General features: G+C 43.7%; 1 long non-coding RNA gene across 1 annotated transcript in view; it reads right to left on the reverse strand.

The window, feature by feature from the left end:
- LOC128842780 (uncharacterized) overlaps positions 1–4,774 on the reverse strand; it is a 52,654-nt gene extending 47,880 nt beyond the window's left edge. Inside the window, exon 1 of the long non-coding RNA XR_008446113.1 lies at positions 4,431–4,774. This is a non-coding gene — a long non-coding RNA (uncharacterized LOC128842780). The remainder of the gene's footprint in view (positions 1–4,430) is intronic.
- Positions 4,775–9,702: the final 4,928 nt, after the last annotated feature.

The raw sequence follows: 9,702 nt of genomic DNA on the forward strand, positions 1-9,702 counted from the left end.
TCCAGGAACAGCCATCATACCTACTTCACTATAGAACCCATTAATTTTAATTACAAATTTTTAGGGGTCACTTGTAGTGATATCATGTATTTTTATCTCCACTGATCCATTCTTTTTCATTCAATTGTTCGCTTATATGGGATATCCTGAACCTTAAAAATATTTTTTTCAAACAATATTTAAATAAATCACTAAAGTGTGAAGGCCTTGGCCATTGTTTTTTTCAAATATATGGCATTGTCTGTATTTGGATGTGTTACAGGGGTAATAGTGTAATGGAGGAGTTGGCAGGGGCAGTGGCAACAAGGTGCCTTTGGTACTTGTAATTTAAAATCCAATTAGGGAGGGCAATACATGCTGAAAGACTTATCCAAAACACAGGGCGCAGCCTGTAGAATAAACCCCAAAATCCAATCAATATCACATTCCTAAGCATGGGTCCCACAAGTTTCTTCCTGCCAGTGTATAATTCTTTGTTTCTTCACCAGGGTCAGTTCTTAATGTCTTTTGTAGTCAGAAATCCCTGGACTTCGGTGGTTTCAATGGAGGGAGTGTTCCTTCTTCTCTTTTTCTGAAACAGTGTGGTTCAGCATCATACAGGGGAGAGGTTACTAGCACATCACACTGTAATGGTTTTGCTTCTTCCAGAAAAATCCAAAAGGCACAGTAGGTCTGTCAGTGGACAAGGGAGAGGTTACTAGCACTTCATCTTGTCTTTTTTTTTCTTTTTCCTGCTGTCCAGAAGGCACAGCAGAGTTAGAAGGAGGAATAGGCTGATCATCAGTCGGAGAGTCCTCCCGAGGTGGAGGGGTCTTTTTGCAGTGAGAAGCATGGGTCCAGGTAAGCAGTCCTTGGCACTTCACAGCAGTGTTGGTGGTTAACAGGACGTGGAAAGGGCCTTTCCAGCATGGAGTCAAAGCAGTCTTTCATTGATGGACTTTACGTAGACTCAGTCTCCTGGTTTCAATGAATGGCAGGGCTGCTACCGTCTTTGGGTAGTGCTTCTTTACCTGTGAAAAAAACCTAACACATTTCATTTATGTCTAGCAGTGTTTTGCAGATTTTACAGCTGCTTGGGCTTATTCAACCCCCCTTTTCTTGGCTGTCAGCCAAGTCTTAGCTGTGAACAGTGTCCTTAGATGGAGCCAGCATCTTATCTTTGGACTGAGCTTGCTAGCTATTTTTTTTTTTTTTTCAGATAACTCGTTCTGTTCTTTTTCCTTCTCCCCTTCTTGGCTTCTTTTAACCTACAAAGGAAACTTCCACTCTTCACTCATACATCTTTTCCCAACAATGAACACATACACATTGCCATTATACAGTACATTAGTCTTATTATTCAATGTATGCCATATACACCCTTCCAGTAAAATAACTTATATACAGAGCTTTGGAGCAACAAACCAGGACAAGCACTCCCACTTTTGAGGAGTCCACTTGGTACAACCTCTGGTGTCCAGTAGCTTTCCTCCCTCCCCAGCCCTCTAGCTAGAAATCTGAGGTAGCCAGAAGAATCCCATGTGCAATATGGGGAGTAGGTTAACCTTCCATGTCCTTGCTTCCAAAGACTGTTAATATGCAAATTTTAACAACATTTGTTTTCAGTTAAAAGATCTGACCGATGAAGTTTCTTTTTCTTACTTAAGCAAATGTATTAGACTTTAGTATATCACATTTTTCCTGATTTATCCAAACACTTTGTATTCCAAGTTGAATAAAACAAATATCTGCTTTTTTATTTAACCCTTCTATTTAATTTTGAACTAGACTGTCTTATGAAAATATTAAACACAACAATTCCGGCCACAAGACAAACACCACAAGACAGGACATAGAACACAAAAATAATTCCTATTGTACCAGTAAATGCATGGTACGTTGAATGCTGTTCAGCTGGCATCCGTTTTCTCTGATGATTTGAAAGACATTATTTGCTTAAAATATTTTCTTTATGTACACATACTCTTGTTGATTTCAGGCAAAACAGAGGAATTACCCCATATTTCCTTGTATTTGTTTTATAGGCAGTCCAGGTTTCAGTGGCTTCTACCTTATTAGTTAGATAATTTGCATTAATATAGATGCTTTCTGGCTTGCTTCCAGATCCAAAGCTAACCACAGCCTAAAGATTCTTACTTTAAAAAAAGGACACAATTAACTTTCCCAAACTTTTGATTGCCTTTTACTTCTAACTCCTGCTTTTAAATGCACAGTGATCTGAAAAAGACAACACAACCTATATTGGTAGGTTTGCATTTCTTTTACCTCTGCTACAATATACACTGCACATGTTCTGGGGAAAATGCACATCCTCTCCACAATTCAATTTCCACAATTCAATTTCCACAATGCTAGCCACATCAATTTCTACACAAGGTGTAACTGTTTCTTTTATGCTTACAAAATCTTCATGCACCCACAGCAAAGTGACAGCTTGACCACACAGAGCCAGGGGCACTGTCCTTCTCTCTCTTTACCAGATCTTTTATCTGCTATTTTGTTACCCAAAAACAAATTTAAATCTTTTATTCTCCTGGCTTTGACTACCCTGCTGCAGCCACATCCTTTGGTCTTTATTTAAAACATTTTAAATCTTGTAAAGCATTAAGTCACCTTAAGGATTAAATGCTAAATACCTTAAACAACACTAGTTTCCTGTGCCTGGCAAAAGTATTCTTGGTTTTGCAACTTTAAACAATACCAATTCAGCTTAAGCTTATAAAATACAGATTGTACACAGCAGGAGTGTTCTTCAGCAAATTCGACTAAATTATTCATAGTCGAATAATTCCACTTAAATAACCTCTTGCCTGGATTACTTACAGACATTCTTACCAAGTTTCACTGATTAATTCCCTCTAGCAACTACAGAGCTAACTTCTCACTCTCTTTTCTTAAATCACTTGCTCGTCTCCCAAAACGACACCCAATCAACTCAGATTTTACCATTCCAATTATTGTCCTGGGGATTTGAAATTGCCATGCTTATAATTACTTACTCCTTTTCTTCCACTATGCCCTTAAAGTTTCCAACCTGTTTTCTAATCTCTCTATCTGTTGCCTGCCCGCTTGGGCCCAATCCTGCTTTTCTCGCTGAACCGTCCCTTCCATGGGCACTGGCTTGTTCCACTATCAATTTAGCTAGGAGGGTGGGCTTCTCAACTAGCCCCCACCCTTCCTGGTCTCTTCCCTTAAACATTCTTACTCACAAGGCTACCCGAGTCCTCCCTTGTGAGGCTTGCCACCTGGGCAAAAACGCATGGCCCATTGGCGTTTAACTATTCCATTTTTTTTTTTTTTGTGGCAAACACACTGCTGTTACAGCATATGCAAACACAAATGGTTAAATTCTGACAAGTCCCTGAAGGACCGGTACTTGCTTAGCCAGTTCTTCCTTTTCTACCTGGAAGTCCTGTCTCAAGGCTTGCAACTTGCCCTGGGCATAGGTTTGAGTTGCTGCCTGGTTCATGATCTATGCTCTTAATTACTTAATTCTAGTTATCAAGTACACAAGTCTTCCCTTTTCTCCAACTTCTCTATTGCCCAGTCCTGCTACAACTGAGGTAGATCCAGCTGACACCCTTCCCAGTCAACCGGTGTGGAGAAAGGAATGCTAAACCCCTCTCCGGTTCTCAGACTTACTGCGTCTGAGAGTGGGCACACTTTCATACTCACACACGTACGTCCAGACTGGCCACGTCTTTTTATAATGTCCAGAGAATGGGTAGAGGTGGACGGGAGATTATCCTGTATACAGCTTGTCCAGATTCTCTGACTTGCTTCCACTCTTGGGAGGGCTGTTCTTTTACACCCTGGGGTCTCCTGCGGCGTCTCTTTCAGAGATTCCAGTCCAGGCTGGCTGCCTGTGGCTTCTTCACAGCATTCCCAAACCAGGCCAGCTCCAGGGTCTCAAAGGCAGACTGTTGGATCTCACTGGACAGTTAAGCTTTGCAAATGTAATCTCAGCACTTGTAACTTGTATTGCCTTTGGTTTGCCTCTGTCTATATTTTTTCACAGTCAGCTGGGGCCAAAAGCAGTTTTTTTGGGGGGGGGTTATAGTTATACCATACAAATAAATAATCCATTTGTCCCAGTCTAAGATCAACCAGAATATCCCTGAGGGAATCCATCCTGTCGTCAGAAAAGGTTCCGCAACTCGGCCAGTCCTTAGTCGGGGACAAATGACTAGTAAAGGAGGGCCATTGAATTTGGCATAAATTTCTCATCTTAGATTTAGTCAAACCGGTTGTTCCAGAGATTTCCTTCCAATCTCCAAGTACCAGAGACAACGGGGCATCCCCCGGGCATTTACTGCCAAATTGTCCCATTTAGACTGTAGGGGCCTCTAACCCCAATCCGGGGCCACTAACCCCAATTGAGATGGAACAGGGACTCTAACCCTACCTCTCAATATCTGGTGATCGCTTACCTTATCCAGGGACTCGAACCCTGAAGACCTGGATCCTACTCAACGGGTAGGCGGATGTTGCTGGGTTTCTACAGGCTTCAGCTGGTTCACTGGACCCACCTTATCGCCGACACAGGGATCAGGTTACCGGGCAAGGCTCCTCAAAGCCAGAGGATGCACGCTGCATTGCTTCGGAGTCTGATCCCGCACCGGAGAGTCAGACGAGTCCCGGCGGAGTTGCCAAATTTGTCGGGAACTCAGAACCCAGATGGCAAGGTTCGTTGTCTGATTGCAGAGAGAGACAGGCAACACCAGCAAGGTCCAGTGACAAGCTCTTTATTGAGGAGTGCACACAACAATAGAGAGCGGCCTGTCTCCAGAGAGAACCAGCCACGGTTTTAACAACTAGTAGGGTTATATAGGCAGTTCCGTCGCGTCATAGTTAAAACAACCCAACCCCCCTTTATTAGTTAGAAAGCTTCTAATATTCATGCATATCTATCTTCTTTGGCACTACAAACAATTTGTGATGCCTCAGCAACTTCTTATCAGCTTTGTTGTCATGTACCAGAAACTAGGAGAAAGGAGGGAGTTAAGAACAGATGAAGAACAGAAACAGGGAGTGGAGACTGCAAGTCTCCATATGTCCAAACAAACTGTTCCTAGCACATCTGGTACAAGAATGCGGCCCCCCCTCTTATCTCGTTCTCTGCAGCTCAAGCAAGCATGTCCTCAGGTTTCACAGAGAGACAGGAATGGCCCAGCAACTACTGTTAGCCTAACTTTGGCTAAGCTGGCCAAACAACCTGTTCTATACTCCATTTTCTTGGGCCTAACAGTAGTGAGTCAGAGGCAGTACCAGAGACAGCACAGAAAGTTCTAATCAGCAGCCTATGCTCCCTCTCTATACAGATAATAACTTCAAAAATGAATAATCATTTCTATTTATATGAAATATTTAAGATACATGTGATATAAAGTTCTAGTTCTTTGTTAGATTTCTCCTTTATAATCACAATCTGATACTAATTTTTTGTTAATATAAAGCAGACAGATTGGCAGGACCCCCTGATTTCATAGACCATATCAAAAGAAAAAGATGAAGGCAGATGCAAAGCAGAAATTAATCAATTTGATTTTTTTCCCCATTTGGTCAGCCATATTTAAGTAAGAAAGGAGTAATTTGCATATTATACAAAAATGTCAGGTAAGGATAATGCAATCATATAGGACCCCAAAGCAATGATTTAATACTCATCATTTTAATTAGATTTTATGGATCAGTTTTGATTCTTATTGAAAAGTTCTACATGAACTGTATTCTGAGGTGATAATATTTGATATAATTGATAGTGTTAGGGCAATTATATTACATATCATATACGGTAGCATTCTACGATAGTAAATTATTCTCTTCTTACATTTTGATTTACATGACTCCAACTATGCCTTCAGAGCTGGGGGCAAGATGGCTCTGGCTGACTAGGGTACTTGAGGGATAACGTCTTACCTGAGCTTCTCAGGGGGTATTATTACACTGTCTGGGGATTCATTTTTAAGCCTCTAGTGTTTCCTAATTTTTAATATGAAAGTGAAACTTTTTATGGTTTGCTTGGTTTCCCAAACTTTGACTAGGATTGTGACATTCCCCTGGTGTTATCTGGACCAGTGATCTGCTAGGTCACTCCAGTCCTTGACTCTGGGAGTCAGTGTTACCCTGCTCTGCTGTGAGAACCCCCACTCCTGGGCTGTTCACACACAGCCACTGGCATGTAAGCTGCTCCTTGGATTGTGCAACCGAATGACACTAGCCAATATCCCTGGTCCCAGACACAACCCTTGAAACCTCCGTCTTGCATTGTCCAGTTATGCCCGTGTGACGCTGCAAGCTTATATGAGTTCGTCAATTTAACAAAGAAATGGATATGTACCAGGCTTGTTAGGCCAAGGGAAGTCTCTGACATGCTTCAAACCACACACACTGCTTCAGGTAGAATAAACAAACAGATTTATTAACTATAAAGATGGATTTTAAGTGATTATAAGTCAAAGCATAATAAGTCAGATTTGGTCAAATGAAATAAGATCAGCTTTGCTTTTAACACTTTCAATGCCCTTACAAACTTAGATGCTTCTCAGCACAGGCTGGCTGGTTGCCCTTCAGCCAGGCTCTCCCCTTGATCAGCGCTTCAGTCGCTTGGGTGTGGTGTCTGTAGATATAGGCTGAAGAGAGAGGAAGAGCATAGCAAACATATCTCCCTTTTATCATGTTCTTTCTTCCCTCTTGGTTTTGTGCCCCCCACTTCAGAGTCAGGTGAGCATTACCTCATTGCAGTCCCAAACTGACCAAAGGAAAGGAGGGTGACTCATTCAAGAGTCCAACAGATCCTTTTGTTGCTGCCTAGGCCAGTGTCCTTTGTTCCTGTGAGGCTGGGCTGGGTTTGTCCGATACATGCCCTTATGAGGTGTGAACTGCCTCTCTACTTTTGTAAAGTTTTTGCCTGGGCTTATTTTAAGCCATGAGGATACATTTTCAGCCTCATAACTATATACATGAAATTATAACCTATAATATTACTATAACATTACTGTAACAACAATGCTCAGTGCATCATGAGCCTTCCGAAGACACCTAACATGACAAACTTTGCATTGGATACCACACAATCATATTACAAGGATGAACATGGGGGTATGTTGGGTGTTCCCCCAAGGTACAGAGCATCACAAGGATTGATAAAGCCATAGGGATAACATGGAGAAGATGGAGGCTCAGGAATGAGATACCATATAACATGTCTTCCAACTCAGGTATATAACTTAATATTAAGAACATAAGAATGTCCATATTGGGTCAGACCAATGGTCCATCTAGCCCAGTATCCTGTCTTCTGACAGTGGCCAATGCCAGGTGCCCCAGAGGGAATGAACAGAACAAGTAGTCATCAAGTGATCCATCCCCTGTCACCCATTCCCAGCTTCTGGCAAACAGAGGCTAGGGCAGGGATCTCAAACACGCAGCCCGCGGGTTTATTTTCTGCAGCCCACGAGCTCCTCGCAGCCCCCTCCCCCCCCCGCCCTCTCCCAGCGTTTACCTAGAGCGGCTCCGGCCCGACGTGCACCGGGGGAAGGACAGGCTCCCTGCCTGTCTGCCCTGCCCCTGTGCCGCTCCAGGAAGCGGCTGGAACATGGGGAAGGGGGAGCACAGGGCTCTGTGTGTTGCTCTTGCTTCAGGCAGCGCCCCCAGCAGCTCCCATTGGCCGCAGTTCCCCATTCCCAGCCAATGGGAGTTGCTGGGGGCGGTGCCAGAAGCAACAGCAACACACAGACCCCTGTCCCCCCCCTCCTTCCCAGAGCAGCCCGGGGGCAGGGCAGGGAGGCAGGCAGGGAGCTGGGGTGGGGATTTCGGGGAAGGGGTTGGAATGGGGGCAGGGAAGGGTGGGAAGAGGCGGGGCAAGGCGGGACCTTGTGGAAGGGGTGCAATGGGGGCAGGGCCAAGGGTCGCATGGGGAAGGTGTCAGTAATGCGGCCCTCAGGCCAATGTACTACTCCTCATGTAACTCTCGTGGTCATTTGAGTTTGAGACCCCTGGGCTAGGGACACCATCCGTGCCCTTGCTAGCTAATAGCCATTATTTAGGGGAGAGGGACAGCTCAGTGGTTGGAGCATTGGCCTGCTAAACACACGGTTGTGAGTTCAATCCTTGAGGGGGCCACTTAGGGATCTGGGGCAAAAATCAGTAGTTGGTCCTGCTAGTGAAGGGAGGGGGCTGGCCTCGATGATCTTTCCAGGTCCCTTCCAGTTCTACGAGATAGGATATCTCCATTAATTCATTTATTTAGTTATAATTCACTTTGGATACTGACTTTGACCCAGATCATGTGACTGGGGCCAGGAAAGTAAGCTTAGTATGACTATCCAATGACATTGAAGGCCTCCGGTTTTGGGTCTGGAGGCTGTCGCACACCTATGTCATTTTTAGGTAATGCCCTGACCACATCCTTGCAATATTCACCATTCTGCCATGCTGTGATGCCCTTTGTGCTGTCTCTGAAAGGTGAGCCTGTGTCACACTGTCTGGAGTGGCTCACGACCATGGTGCCTACCTCATGGCAGACTGTCAAAAACAGGGCAGTCTCCCCAAATTGGTGGTGTGTTCTACAATTAGATTTCACCAAGCCAGTAACAAATATTAACTCCTGGATCACTATAACAGTCTCACCAGAGAGCCACAGGCAGTCCCCTTACATTCTGTAATCTATCTTGCCACCCAGACAAGCTGGACTTAGTAATAAATGGTCAGTTACACTAAAAATCACACAATATCCAAGTTGCTTCCAAGTCCCAAGAGATCAGTCACTTCAGATTAATTGGTATCCTAGATCTTACACCAAAGATGCCTGTAGCCAATCCTGTAATAAACTATCCAAAGGTTTGTTAACTAGGAAAAAGAAATAAGAGTTATTTACAAGTGAAAGTAAGCAAATATATACATAAGTGGATTGCAATCTAAATCCTAAGAGAGACAGAGTTGTAGTGATCTGTCAATTCAAAGTGTCTTTCAGATTGGACCCAGGAGGTAGCCCCTGGGGAACTCCGAATTCAGTTTGGTGGCTCTGACCCCATGAGAGTTCAAATAGCAAAAAAATTTAAAATTTTCCTGTTTCTCTGTTTTATTTCCTTCATTCAGCTTCCAAGTTCACAGGAGGAACTTCCTAGCACTTGTCAAGTATCAGGGGGTAGCCGTGTTAGTCTGTATTTACAAAAACAACAAAGAGTCTGGTGGCACCTTAAAGACTAACAGATTTATTTGGGCATAAGCTTTCGTGGGTAAAAACTACTTGCGCTACATTGATGACATCTTCATCATATGGGCTTGAATAGGGACTGGGAGTGGCTGGCTCATTTCAGAAGCAGCTTTTCCTCTCCTGGAATTGACACCTCCTCATCCATTATTGGGAGTGGACTACATCCACCCTGATTAAATTAGCCCTGTCAACACTGGTTCTCCACTTGCGAAGTAACTCCCTGCTCTCCATGTGTCAGTATATAATGCCTGCATCTGTAACTTCCATTCTATGCAGCCGAAGAAGTGAGGTTTTTATCCACGAAAGCTTATGCCCAAATAAATCTGTTAGTCTTTAAGGTGCCACCAGACTCTTTGTTGTTTTCCTAGCACTTAGCATTCCAAGGTGTGATAGGGCCATTAACCAATCTTTTGTATTGTGATTTTCCTTGATGGCCCATCTGATTTTGAAAGTCCTTCTGGACAGGCAGGGCAAAACACTCTTCC

Source organism: Malaclemys terrapin, chromosome 9 (assembly GCF_027887155.1).
Source record: "Malaclemys terrapin pileata isolate rMalTer1 chromosome 9, rMalTer1.hap1, whole genome shotgun sequence".
Classification (NCBI taxonomy): Eukaryota; Metazoa; Chordata; order Testudines; family Emydidae; genus Malaclemys; species Malaclemys terrapin.